The sequence below is a fragment of the Meriones unguiculatus genome, chromosome X, assembly GCF_030254825.1.
Source record: "Meriones unguiculatus strain TT.TT164.6M chromosome X, Bangor_MerUng_6.1, whole genome shotgun sequence".
Classification (NCBI taxonomy): Eukaryota; Metazoa; Chordata; class Mammalia; order Rodentia; family Muridae; genus Meriones; species Meriones unguiculatus.
Window position 1 is genome coordinate 97,564,958 of NC_083369.1, and position 14,765 is coordinate 97,579,722.

The following is a 14,765-nucleotide window of genomic DNA, read 5'->3' on the forward strand; positions in this document are numbered from 1 at the left end:
TGATATAGTTGGCTCAAATTATTTGCTATATCCATCAATTTATAGTCTTCTAAAACAGTAGTTCTCAACCTTGTCCCATTTGGGACCCTTTCACAAGGCTCACATATAAAATATCCTGCAAATCAGATATTTACATTATGATTCATAACAGTAGCAAAATTACACTTATGAAGTAGCAACCAAAATTTAGTGGTTGTGGGTCACCACAACATGAGGAAGTATATTAAAGAATCTCAAGCATTAGGAAGGATGAGCATCACTGTTCTGAAAGTTAAAAATAGAAACTGTCATGAATGGGAAAGGTGAAGAATTGGTTAAACGGAACAGAGTTTTGTTGAGACCAGAAGAATAAGTTTGTTGGTAGGTTTGGCAAGTATAGTGTGTGTGTGTGTGTGTGTGTGTGTGTGTGTGTGTGTGTGTGTGTGTGTGACTCTATATGTGCATGTGGAGCCTAGAGGTAGACTTCAGGTATATTGTATTGGTCAAAATGTAGGGACTTTGAAATTTCAGGATGCCTTTTGGGCTGGCTGGCTTGGAATTTGATGTGTAGACCAGGTTGGCCTCAGAATCAGAAATGGGCTTCTCTCTGCTTCCCAAGCACTGAGATTCAAAGCTTGTGCCACCATAATCTAAATTAGCAAGCTTTATAAAAGACACAAAATCTCAAGTGCAAATTAGTTTTGTGGTGTTACTGAGAAAAGTGAGAAATCTAACACAGATCTCCTGGAAAGCAGGTGGGAATTTTGTTTACCCATCTCTTCTGATGTTGTTAGAGACATGTAGGAATTCTGCATGGAGAATGGGGAGGGGAATTAGCTAAACATTTCCACATCTGTTTTTTGGAAGAGTTTGGAGAAAGAACTCATTCCATAAGCTCCTGAAAGCTTCCTGGTTCAAGAGTTAATTTATTTTTAAAATTCAGTATACTCTTGACAGCAAAGTGATTACTTGTATATTGTTTTCCCAGACTCTTGTTGTCAAAACAAAGGGAAACAGAGAGAAAAGGAAACTCCAAAAGAACACGCAGTTAGCTCAGGGAAATAGAACTGTCAAAGATTTGGTTTGCAACAAAGTTTGCTCATTCTTTTGCAGCTTCTTTGAAGAAAAAATGAATTAGAGTTGAAATAAAGAGTCTTCTACAGAACAAGGAGAGAGAGGAAGAAGAAGAAGAAGAAGAAGAAGAAGAAGAAGAGAGAGAGAGAGAGAGAGAGAGAGAAACTTGGTAGTTTAGCAGTTCAGGCAATGACAATCAAACTTTTTCCTCTGTACTATCTCAAGGGTGCTGAGCCTTTTTTAAAAAAATCAGTCTTCTCTTACAGTTTAGTTTTAAAGAATTAGTTGGCTAACTGTTCTCAAAGAGAGTGAGACTTGTGAGTAATACAAGGCACTACATGTTGAATGTCCATTAAAATGAGCTAGAAAATAAAATAAACGCTTTTATGGAACTTGCATTCACTCTAAAGACCCTAGATGGGTTCTGTTTTGGAATCTTGCAGAACACAGTGTTAAAGTAACTGTACATTATTCACCATTTTCTGTGGAAGAATTATGAACTGCTAAAGTTTAACATAATCCATTGTCTTCATAGAGGAAAACACCTCGACAGAATCCTTTAAAAAAACACCATTCAAATTAAGCTAAAAGACACACACACACACACACACACACACACATTCTAAAAGGAACGGCAGGGAAAAATGGAGTTATAGAAAAGATAAAAGAGAAATACTCCTAACTAGCCATTGTTAAATTTTTGTTTTATATACTTCTAATTTGGGATCAGGAGGTCCATATATATACATATGATTAAAGTCATTTCTAGAAAAAAATGTCAAGGCTTTTTGAAAGCTGCTTTTAATTTTTGATGATGAATTTGAAAGCAATCAAAGCATTGTTTTTGTTTGGGCCATCTGGTTTTTGTTCTTATAATCTGTTAAGCTATCTAGCATAGTTTAAGTGTAATAGTTCATCTCACACACAAATAAAGGTTGTGAAATAAATAAGAGCCTGGGCTCCCTGTAAGAGAGAGAGAACTTTTCACTGGGCTAGGAATTTAGTTACTAAAAGGTAAGTAGTTCAACACGAAATCAAACCATAACAAGGCTAGAAAATGATAGGGAACCATGCCTTAGCCAAACACAAAAAATTTCAAAATAAATACAGAAAGCCATACATCAGGGGAAACTGGAAATCTCAGGTCCTGGGAATCCCTTTCCTCCCATGTGAGTTGTTTTAATTTTAAAGTCCAACAAAGGGATAAAGATGTATTTCATAATTTCCCTAAAAATGTAAGGAAAATCCCAAATGAATGCCTCTAATTCAGTTTATGCTTTAATTTAATCATTTATATGAGATTAACCCCCCCAAAAAAAACAACACCATTTGCCACTAAGCCCCAGAGTTCCTTCTCATTTTAAGAAGATAAGGTAGGCTTGTGTGTGTGCAAGGTTCTCAACTCCACAGCAGCCCAGACTACATGTTTAACCCTTTCGTGGGTTCTATAAGGCTACTGAAACAAAATAACGACCAGTTTGCGTGAGGTGATCTCAGGGTGTTAGGCTGGGGAGGGCAGAAGGTTGATCAGATGCTCCACCCAGGGCTTCACCAACTCCTCGATACACTTGTGTCAATAAGCAAGGGCTCAAGACAGCTTCCAGAATCCAACCAGGCACATTCCCTGTTCCCTTTCCAAACTGGGAGTTTTGGGCACAGAGTCTTTAAAGCCGGGTGCATGTACACAGCCTCTTAAGAGTGGCCTATAGCCGAGCCAAACTACGGTTGGTTTCACAGGCTGTCTGCTTGATTTTTAACTGACCTAACTGGCATGCATCTTTCCCTAACTCAAAGCTGCCATGTATCTCAGCTCTACCCCAGAGTATGGCCACATGGGACATGTGTATATATCTTGACTGGGACCAATCGCCATCTCTTGGCTCCTGAAAAGTAGAAAAAGGTTCAGAAGAAAGGTTCTTTTGATAGGAAGGCTGTCAGTCAATTTTAGGGAGCCTACAGTTTGGGAGGTGTTCATGTATATTACAGAAAGTACAGAAGCTTTGGGCCATGGCATTCATGTATACATGTGCACGGGTACATGGGCACATGTGCATACATACATAGATACACATACATCCCTCAAATAGAAAGAAAGCCTCAAATCTCCTTCCCATGTGAGTCTGATCCCTACTACTTCTTTTCATGCCTTAATTCCTGGTCCTTTTGTTGTTGTTGTTGTTTTCAAGACAGAGTTTCTCTGTGTAGCCCTGGCTGTTCTGGACTCAATTTGTAAACCAGGCTGACCTTGAACTCACAGAGATCGATCTGCCTCTGCCTCCTGAGGGCTGGAATTAAAGGCCTGCATCACTATAAGAATGTGGGGCTAGGGAGTTAGCTCAGGAGGTAAAGTGCTTGCTTTGCAAGTGTGAGGACCTGAGCTTGAGCCCCCTGAACCTAAAAAACCTAAATACTACGATGTATGCTGGTAATCCCAGCTCTAGAGAGGCAGGAATGGGATGGAGACAGGCAGATCACTGGTGCTTAGTGGCCAGGAAGTTTAAATGAGTCCATGAGCTCCAGGTTCCGTGAGAAACTATGTCTTGTTGATGAACAATCAAGGAACACATCCAACATTAGCCTCTGGACTCTACACTTTTACATTCATGTGCGCACACATGCACATATCCACACATATACATGAGCATATATGAACACACTGTACACACACACACACACACACACACACACACACACACACGGCTACCAGAAATCATCACATCTCTGTGTCTTCTTGTCTAAATCCTAAGGACCTGAATCTAGTTATTGGCTAGTCCCTTCCTCACACCTTTTCCAATATTTCACTTCAAGGCTTACAATAATGAGAAAGCCTTTGTAGTTTGAGAGCATGGTTCTGCTCATTGGCTTGCCTGCTTACTTTGATTGAAGAAAAGGACTTTATTTCTTCCTGGCCTGATGGTCCCATTATCCACTATCCCAAATGCATGTAACACTCCTTGTACAACTCTTCCCCTTTCTCTGACTTCCTGTGATGAATCAATGTCTAAAGAGGACAAAGTGGAAAGTCTTCCTTCCTTTAACCTTTACACAAGAGGAAAGAAGAAATTCTCAAGCCCAACCCAGACTATCTTGGCAGTTGAGAGACAAAACATAATGAGAACTAGAAGCTTCAGGTCCATGGGGTGCTGAAGAATGATGGGTGCCTGGAAGGGCCTTACTGTAGTCATTGAGATTGTCTGGACACATAGGTAGGGCTCTGAGGGTCACTTAAAAATTCTCTAAGCTAAAGAAGGAATCAAAGCCACAGGCTTCACAGCATTCCTTTTGAAAGCAGATGGACAAGTTCAACTCAGATGGAAGCACAGAGAGTGACACCAGAATCCTCCAGAGGTCCTGGGAAATGAGAAGCAAAGCATACAGGGACTCCTCCCCTCTAAGTTCCCCTGTAGTCAATCTCAGGTTTTTTTTCAAGCTTTCCCTTTTCTGAACACTGTCAAAAGGGTTCACAGTTAATTCTATCTTAGCATAAGGTAGATTATTTCCCTGGAAAATGTCACTATCCATCACTCTCGCCTATACTTTTTACGTAGCAGTGATTTGGACTTAGTGTGATACTCCTCATCCCAGCAATATAACTGAGGCTTGGTTTGGTACTTCCTTCCTGAAATCACTATTTGGTTAAAACAGATACACATAAAAGCACATATGTATACCCAATGGGTTGAACCTGTGTTCATTATATATGTTATACAACATATACATTAAAATAAACATATAATATATTGCCTGAAGACTAACAACTTTAGTCTTTCAGTCATATAATATATTGCCTGAAGACTAACAACTTTAATCCCAGCACTTTGGAGGAAAGGCAAGCTGGCTTCTGGACTACGTAACATTTAAGACTAGCCAGAACTACAGAGTGAGACACTGTCTCAATAAAATAAAATAAAAAATATAAAAGGATTCTTTATTGCATTATCATATTTGGTAATACATGCATATGCTATACAATATCATTTTATGAATAACAAAAGGGGTAAATTCTCTGCTCCTTGATAATCTTCTCACCAAAGACAAAAGTCTCTTTTTTTTTTTTTTTTTGGAAAAAAATTTCAAGGGCTAAGTCTTTACATCTGTATCATTCATCTACAAATGTATATGGATTCAATTGCATCCCTCTCCAAAAGATATGTCAAAATCTTAACTAAGTGTCTCAGAATGAGACCTTATTTGGAAATAGGTTCTCTACAGAGGCAAGGAAGTTAAAATGAGATCATTGTGGAAGGCTGTAATACAATGTGACTGATGATGTTCTTAATAAAAGAAGAAATTTTAGCACAGAGGCAAACATGGACAGAGAAAAAGATAACATGCAGACACATAGGGAGAAGATGGCCACATTCCTGGAATGATGCATTTGCAATCCAGTGATTGTTGACAAATACTGAAACTATATAGCTGAGCCCCCTCCCTTACCACCTGGAGTCTCAGACAGTATGGCCTACTCATGCCTTGCTCTCCAGCTTCTAATTTCCACAACTGGGAGACAATAAATTTCTGTATCTCAAGCCATCCTGTTTGTTGTACTATATATATCAGTCCCAGAAAACAAATAAAACATATTTTTCCAGAAGTTGAACAGACAACCATGCACTTTTCTTGAGAAAAGAGCCCCACTCCCAACTACAAAGGTTGGATTTTGTAGTTAACTCCAACCTTAAATTTCATTTTGAATGAGAAAGCTAACTAAACAACAGGAAATGAAGCCAAACAGAAAGAAACCTGTCATAAGGGCTGCTGGTGCTGGTCCTGGACCCTAGCAGAAGAGATAGAAGAGATAAAATGTTGCTTCTAAAATAAATGGGGGAAGTTGGAAAGGAGCTGGGTGTCTTTGGCTTTCTATGTAGGCATCCAGGTAAAGACTAAATGACAGCTCATTATGATGGCTGGAGAGGCAATTCACTTCCTCTGTGTGAAGAGTCCACTCTTCCCCACCCAATTTGTGTGTGTGTGTGTGTGTGTGTGTGTGTGTGTGTGTGTGTGTATTTGTTTGCAAATGCTTGTTAAGCCCAGTGGTCAATATCAGGTGTCTTCCTTAACCATTCTCCATTTTATTTATTGAGCATCTTTCACTGAATCTGGAGTTTACTAATTCTAGCTAGCCAGCTTGCTCCAAAGATCAGTTTCTGTCCTTGGAGTGCTGGGATTATGGGTGAGCCACCATGTGTGCCCCATTTTTTTATGTGGGTGCTGGGGATCCCAACTCTGGTCCTCTTGCTTGCATATCAAGGATTATACCATCTACTGGCTCCTCTCTCCAGCCCTTAAGCCTCCATTTTCCTTGTTATTTGGAGACAGAATGCCTAGCATGACTTGGAACTCACTGTAGCAGAAACTGGCTTTGCACTTGTGAGTCTTCTGCTTCAGTCTCCCAAAGTATAGACTAGTCCCAATATACATGGAGAAACCCACCACTTGCTTGTGTTTTTCCTGAGAATAAGAAGTCTTACCAGTCACGTGTGGTGGCACATGCCTGCAATCCCAGCACTCAGAGGGCAGAGGCAGGCAGATCTCTGTGAGTTTGAAGCCAGCCTGGTCTACAAAGTGAGTCCAGGACAGCCAAAGCTACATAAAGAAATGCTGTCCTGAAAAAAAAAATCCCAAAACAAAACTCTAGGTCATTTTATATTTTATCATTCCTCATATTTGAAACTTTGAAAGAAAGAAGCCATTTCCTATTTCAACAGAACACATTTGTTCCAATACTGTATCATACTTAGAATATAATGAACCCAGGGACATGTGGGATATTCACGTCTTCCCAGCTCATTAATCCATCCACCCAACCATCCATCCATGTATGTATGTATGTATCTATCTATCTATCTATCTATCTATCTATCTATCTATCTGTCTTTCTTATGTATATACATGTGTATATGCATGTGGAGGTCAAAGATCAATATTGGCTGTCTTCTTCAATTGACAACCACCTTAGTTTTTGAGCTGGGGCTTCTCACTGAACTTGAACATCATCAACTTGGCCAAATGGCCTGTGTAGCAAACTCAAGGGATCTGCCTATCTCCATCACTCCATCACTGGAATTACAGGCACTCTGCTAGCCAGCTTTCAACAAGGGTCCTGTGTATCAGAACTCAGGTTGTCAGGCTTGTGCAACAAGGACTTTACCAACGAGCAATCTCCCAAGCATCCCTTAAATCTTATTTTGGTAAAGGAAACTCATTTGGCTTCTTTATAAAGCCACCAGAGATGGAAACTCTGAATCTGTCTGTCCATTCATCCAACAAATTTTATTGATGCAAAATGAATGCTCACATTCTCAAAGCCTCATGGAAGTAAACAATCGCATAGTCCTTGTTACACCTGGAGACAGAAACCATGTTTCTTTCTGATTTCTTCATGTGGTTATAAAGAATTCTGGGCTTCGCTTACCAAGCCTAGGTGGATGTATCACTGCAAAAGAGCTTAAATGGGAGAGAAGGAAGGAGCATCAACAGCCAAATGGTTGAGTCAGTGGGTAACTCCTCATTAGTGCGAGATTATATACATCCAGAGATAGGCAGCTCCTGTGCTCTAATATCACTGAGATTTTCACAAACATTATTATGCTGAGAGAGAGTGAAATTGTGTGTGTATGTGTCTGTGTGTATGTTTGAAAGATTCCTCCACCCCTGCTGCTGGCATCTTGTGGTTTCACAGGCTCTTTATGAAGAATCTTCTATTGTTTGAGCCATGCATTTGGCTCATACTAAGAGCAGAACAACTGTGGCACCCACCTGTTAGAAATCAAGACTGGGGTATTAAAACCAGAAGCGCTGGCCCATGAGAAGACCCTGCCTCTGCTGCATGGCAGGCAAAGCTCTTGTAAAGCCAGAGATTAGTGCGGCCACACTCGGGCAATGACCGGAGCAGGTGCTCACTCTACTGAAATAGAAGAAGTTCTCACATAGAGGAGATGTGGCGGTAACTGACACTCTTGTTGTTGGCAAGACAATCTCTTGGCACAGAATGGCAGCTGCCCTGGCTCTTTATTGATGGCTGTTCTACAGAATGAGGGAGGAAAATCTGAATAAAAAAATAGATGGAATTGTATTTGTCAGAGGAATCTGAAACACTTTGCAAAGAACTACCTCATTACTATTTATGAAATGAAATGTATCTCCAGGAAGGAATTCTGTTTTTAGGCTCTCTTCTGGGGATTTTGCTCATGGGATACTAGAGACCTGTGTGTGTGTGTGTGTGTGTGTGTGTGTGTGTGTGTGTTAAAAACAAGTTATAAGTACAGTTTATTATTTTAAGTACAAGGACTAAGAGTATGACTTTGCTTTGTGAACATATAAGGTTGACTTTTAACTTAGGCCTGGCATTATTCTCGTTTGGATTGCCCTATATGTACATGATCTTGGGACTTCCAGATCTAGCTAATTGGATTTGGTGGATGAGAAATGATATTGATAAAGAGGAAAGGGAGAGTGAATCAGTTTACCTTGTGGGACACAAGTAATTGCAATTTTAAGACCAGCTCAGATTGGTCTTGAACTTGTGGCAATCCTTCTGTATCTACCCCACAAGTGCTGTGCTTACATGTATGAGTCACCATGCCTAGCTTATTTAGAACATTATTTAACATATAAAGGGTCAACTCAAACAGTGTTAGTTGTAATTAAATTTAGTTTTGTTAAGTATAGACACATAACTAAACTGCACATCAAACAGAATTCACACATCAGGAAATACACTAAGTAGTCTTAACTATGATCTCATTTCATCATCCCCACAACTCTGTGAATTGTTATTGTGCTATTATTGTGTTTCTTTTATACAGGAAGATAGTAATGCTTAGTAAATAACACCCAAGGCTATACATCTGTTAAAAAATAGTGTGAGCTCCTTCCAGGATCATCCTGACACAATGAAGTCACTCAGGTACTAAATTATTATGCCTGGGCATTTTCAAAAGCTCAGGTTGTCCAGGGATGTAGTTCCATGTGTCCCAGGGTCCAAGAAAACAAACACTAAGCAGATACTAAAGTTGAGTGGGGGTTTCTACCACGTCGGATGTGGCCCTGGGCATGTCCCTTCCAACAAGTGGCTTTAAGTTCCTCATATAAAAAAGGGTGTCATCATAATAGTGACAGCAAAGGACTGTGAGGCTGAGGGAGGTATGAGAAACAGCATATACAGGGCCTGGCACAGACTGAGTACCCCATCAATGGGAGTAATAGAGTGGGTTCAGGCTGACTGCTGGCTGCGGTCTCCACCTACTCCCACCTCCTTCCACCCCTAATTAGTCCTAACCAGAGTCTCATCAATCTGCCACTCTCCTTGGGGGTTGCCGGAAATTCCAGGCACAGATGTCTCCTACAGGGACAAATTTTGAATATTCCTCCATCCAGCCCCGTTACCACTGAATTATGGGGAGAGAGAGGAGGAGAGAAGAGCCATTGAGAGGGAGAAGAGAAAACAAATGCCTTCTGTGTGCTCCTGCCCTGGCTCATGCCTGAAATAGGTGTTCAGTAAATACTGCAGGAATGTATGTAGAAATGAATGAGGGGGACTGGGGGTGGGGGAAAACAGATGGTGGGCAGGCATTCGGGAAGAGTTTGACACATTGGCAACTTTCCCTCACAGCTCTCCATGACACCTCTCTATCTTGAGGGCCTTCCTAGCCAGGTGTTGCAGCCAGACACCTCCTTCCCTTACCAGTGCCACAAGCAAAAACTAAGAAGTCTCATGCAAAATAGCATAGAAGCTTAGAGGGTCTCCCATTTGGGGATTAGAACACCTGAATTTTTCAGCAGTGAGTCCTAAACAGAGCTTCATTCTACTGTTGGCCTCAGAAAGCTGCTCAGTGGCTATCCAGATATAATCCCATCCATCATTTTTGGATTCCCCCTCTTGTTGTAATACCAAGCTGCAGGGCGCCATACAATGCATCCATTTTTCTACTTCCATTCTTTATGTGGCTCATGAAAGAAGTATAACCACCAGCTTTTGCTGTGAAAGCAAACAAGTGGAGACACCTGTACACACAGGTAGATGAACATGAGCCCTGGACCTAAATGCTAGCCTTCAGAGGAGTTGAGGCCAGTCATTATGCTCTTCATAGGTGATGGTTTCCAACCGTATGTGCAATGGCTTCTCTATGTCTGTCATAAGCAGCACTTCTGTTCTGACATTTGTTTCAAATAAGTTTTCCATCCAGAAAAATACGAGTTAGGGCCACATAGACAGAAGATGAGTTTGACTTTTCCTAGGTGTGAAATATTCTGTTGGATGTGCTGATTTTCATACTGCATTGCTGGAAAATTACTATACATTTCATTAATCGCCTGCATGGTGATCTCTCAACACAGGCTCAATGGCTTCATTCTTTACCTCTTCTTCCCTATGAATTCCTAACTTCACTTTCACCCCAATCCCTCTTTACTCACAAATTCTGCAAAATAACCTCTCTACAGATAAAAACAACAAGGAACTGGGATAGAGGCGAGAATTCTACTCTATATGCTGCACTTGGAAACTTTCAAATTATTTTAAAGAGAACCAGAACCATTAAGTCAGACCTTTGTAACACATTTAACTAATCAAGAGATTGGTTTCACATTCACATCCTTTCTGGCTGGATATAGTTCTGGGGATCTGACTTAGCAAACTTTTCTGTTTTATCTCATTCCACATGTGCGGAGAGTGAGGGATAGCTGAAGGTTGCCCCTTTGCTGTTAAAATTTTAAAAAAAAATGGATGAAGACAGGAGCTGACTTCCAGTGTGGGTAATTGTAGCTCACTGGTCAAAGATGAAGCCCCAGGGAGTGTGTTTATCATGTCCTGAGGTGGAGACCTTGAGGTGGGGGTAATTTTGGCCTGATGGCAGCTGGTAAGGCAGCTGGTGGAGAACGGCTGCTGGAACACAATGATGTTTATGGAGGGCAGAGTTTAAACTTGGACTTCTACATGGAACCATCCAAACAGACCTGAGCCTGGATAGAATTCTACCCGATGGTATCTATTACAAGTTATGCCTGGCTTCCCGACATACAAAGAGTTGAGAGAGTGAACCATGGATACAAAGGCCCCTCACCAACTTCCTGACTCACAGCATGGATGAGGAAAAGTCGCAACTCAAAGGTGGTGATTCCATGTGATCTCCTTGCTTTCAATGTGGTGCTTTGATTGGAATTCCGTTGGAATTCCGTGCAGAAAATGTCCTGTGAACAGGGCTCTCATTTAAAGTTTAAAATATCCTTTCATAGCTGTTGGAAAGGAGGTTTGTATACATAGAGTGCATCTAGAATTTGCCCGATAGTGTGGAAAAAAAATCCTTCCTGACTGTAAATCCTGTGCTCTGTAAATAATTTGTGAGTCTAGGAAGAACAATACTCGCATTTTCCTATCTCACAGTCCATTGCACCCCAGGCAGGGGAGGAGGAAAAGGCATCTGGGAAAGAGAAGACAAATGGACCCAAGCATACGAATTTATTTAGTAAATAAGCTCATCATCTTCTACACTTTAAAATTCTTTGTGAGCAAAGACAAGGGCAGGTTCCATCTGGGGAAACATAGAGGCCCAGCCTCTTCCTAAAAGCCCTTCAGTAATTGCAGGGAGAGCAACTTTCCACCTAGGAGGGCGGGACAGCACAGCAATGAGTCAGGGAAACAAAGTTTCAGTGGTTAACCTAAGGGGCCAAACAGTAGCCCTTGGGTTGGGCTGTGACAGTCACTTCTTTTAAAAGGAATCCAAGGTTATCCTGTGTCAGGTCTGCTTTGCCCATTGACATTTATGAAACATTAATACTCAGGTATGACATGGATGGGTTCATAAGACTTGTCTCATCTAATCGGCAGCATGTTCAGAAGTAGACATTGTTCTAATCCCTGGGAGACAAGAATAAACGGAGGCACAGAGACTTTTGACGGCTTGGCCAATCTAAGCAGGTCACACCCCAGAAAGGCACTAGAATTCAAAGCTGAATCAGTGGCTTCTCCAAATAGTGGTCCTCTCCAAACAAATGTCACAAACTCATGAGATTTCCCCTTGTAGATGCTTCCGAAATGGGTATTTTTACTTCATTTTATTTACAGGGCTGGGGATGGAACCCTCAACCTAATGCATACTGAGCAAATGCTCTACCACTTAGCTATGGGCAGGGATCTTTAAATATCTCAGTTTTCCCAAACTGTTTCATTGAAAGAGAATTCCTAGCCTACTACAGAAATTAGTTAAGAGGGCCAGGCCTTGGGGTACAGACTTGCAAACACAGCTACTGGGAAGGCTGAGGCAGGAAGATCATAATTTCAAAACCTGCTTGGGCCGTAGTGAGGTCAGTGTCCCACTACACAACTTAGGGAATTCTCTCTCTCTCTCTTTCTCTCTCTCTCTCTCTCTTTGCTTTTGGTTTTTGAGACAGGTTTTTCTGTGTAGCCTTGGCTGTTTTAGACTTGCTTTGTGGACCAGGATGGCCTTGAACTCACAGTGATCCGCTTGCCTCTACCTCCTCCAGTTCTGGGATTAAGGGTGTTCGCGCCACCAATCCCAATCCCAGCTAAGTGTCTTTTTTTTTTTATAGTAAAAAGAAGGCTGGCGATATTCACTGGTAGAGAGCTTACCCACATGTAGGAGGTCCTAGCTTCAATCAGAAAGAGGGGGAAAAAAGAAGCAGCTAAAGGGTAGGGGTGATGGGGTGATACCCAAGATTCTTTCCATGTCCCCTTTATCTCTCTCTTTATTTGAGGGCTTGTCTGGATGGCTCCTGCCTGTTAGGGCTCTCAGTTCTCCTCAGGTTATTTATGAAACACTAGGTTTCAATGAGGCAGGCAGGGTAGAAAAGGGCTAGGGAGTGGCAAGCTAGGTTATTCTTTCCTTCTCCCTTTTTAACCTCCAAGCTATAAAAAGAGGCAAGCTTTATGTACAAAAAAAAAAAAAAAAAAAAAAAAAAGCAACTGCCAACACATTTCTTGTTTTTATGAATTGGGATAGTTTTCCTCCCTGCTTAAAGAGTGTGGTTGCTCCCAGAGAAGCCCAATTTCTAAAGTTCTGAGACTTGTGTTGTGTTCCTTCTTAGCGTGAGAACACAAAACAGTGTTGAAAGGAGCCCTCGGATGTATCCTCTTTGGTTCTGACTTGATTCGCTACCCCAGCTTTAGCTGTTTTTTTTTTTTTTTAAAAAAAAAAACAAACTATGTTTACCCTAAAATTTGGCACTATTTCTTATTCTTCTACTTGATATTTTTATTTTCGAATTATTTCTTAAAATTTACATACTTATGAAATATAATGTGATATAATTCCACACATATATAGTCCATACAAGATAATCAACTCAGGGTAATCAGTATATCATTTTTTTTTGTATATGTGTGGCAAGAAACTTCAGATTTCATTCTTCTGGTTCTTTATAAAATACACATTTTTTTTGAGACAGGGTCTCACTTTGTATTCCTTGCTGGCCTGGTCCTTAGTATGTAGACCAAGCTGGCTTCAAACACCTGCCTTTTTCACCTGCCTTTTTCTCCTGAGAACCACCATGCCTGGCTTCCGTGTGTGTGTGTGTGTGTGTGTGTGTGTAAAAATATTATTTAAAAAAATACAACCACTGACAAGTGTCACTAGCCACTCTGTTCAAGGAGCTGTCACTAGGCAGGCGGGCTTTCTGGAAGGGGATCCAGTACTTTGCAAGGTCTGTACTATGATACACCCCAGAACTGCTTCCTGTCCCTGACACTCATTCTTCGTGCATGGCTGCATCTCTCTATAGTCTGGTATGGTCACTTTGTGGGTGTTTACTGCTGTTCAGATGAATTAATTCCTGATTATGGAATTCCTGACTTGAGCCAAACAATTTTAAAAGTTAAATAAACAAATAAGAAAGTTAATGGCTACAATAAAAACTTTAGTGGACCTCCAGATGCCTCCCTAGGAGACATATTCGTGGCCTCAGATAGCCTTCACTCACCCTGGTATATACCATAAATACAGTCAAGTTGGTTTAAACTTCCCATGAACCCGAATGATAAGCTATGTCTAATTAAGTACAAGCCTTTAGGTCATTATACACAAACTGTTCTGTTGTAATTCCTTATAGCTTGTCACATATGGCATCATATACTGTCATTTTAAATTTACTTTGTTTCTTGGAATGAAAGACAGATAAGATTATCGCCCCAAGGACAGCTGGAAAATGTGTAGGAAAGTCAGTCCTAATTGAAAAGATATATTTTCTTGTAACTTTTAGACTCTGTTAACTTTTAGGCCTTGTTAACCTTTGTCACTCTGAACTCACTATGAATTTATATAATGGACACATAGATAAGAAATGTTTAGTTTTAAAACATGTAACCTGTTGTATTTTAGAATTCATCTGTTTTGTGATTAATTGCCTTTTTGACTATGAGGTAATTCCTTTTCTGGGAACTTTCTGTCAAGGTATAAAAATATATACAATAAACAGTGGCAGAGTACTGCTGTACACACACACACACACCACTGGCAGAAGTACAGCGGTAGAAACCCATTGAATGAAAGCTGGCTGGAATTTGTTTCATCCGTGAGTTTAAGTATGTATATAGATATGTGTTTACATGTAAATATGTACATCTGTCTCTTTTTTGTACATAGGTTACATGAGAGTATGTCAGTTGTCTGTCTGTATGTAAGGAGCTCCTTTTGTATTATTTATTGAATGTGTGTATGAATATGTACAGGTCTATATGTCTGATTGTTTGTCTATGT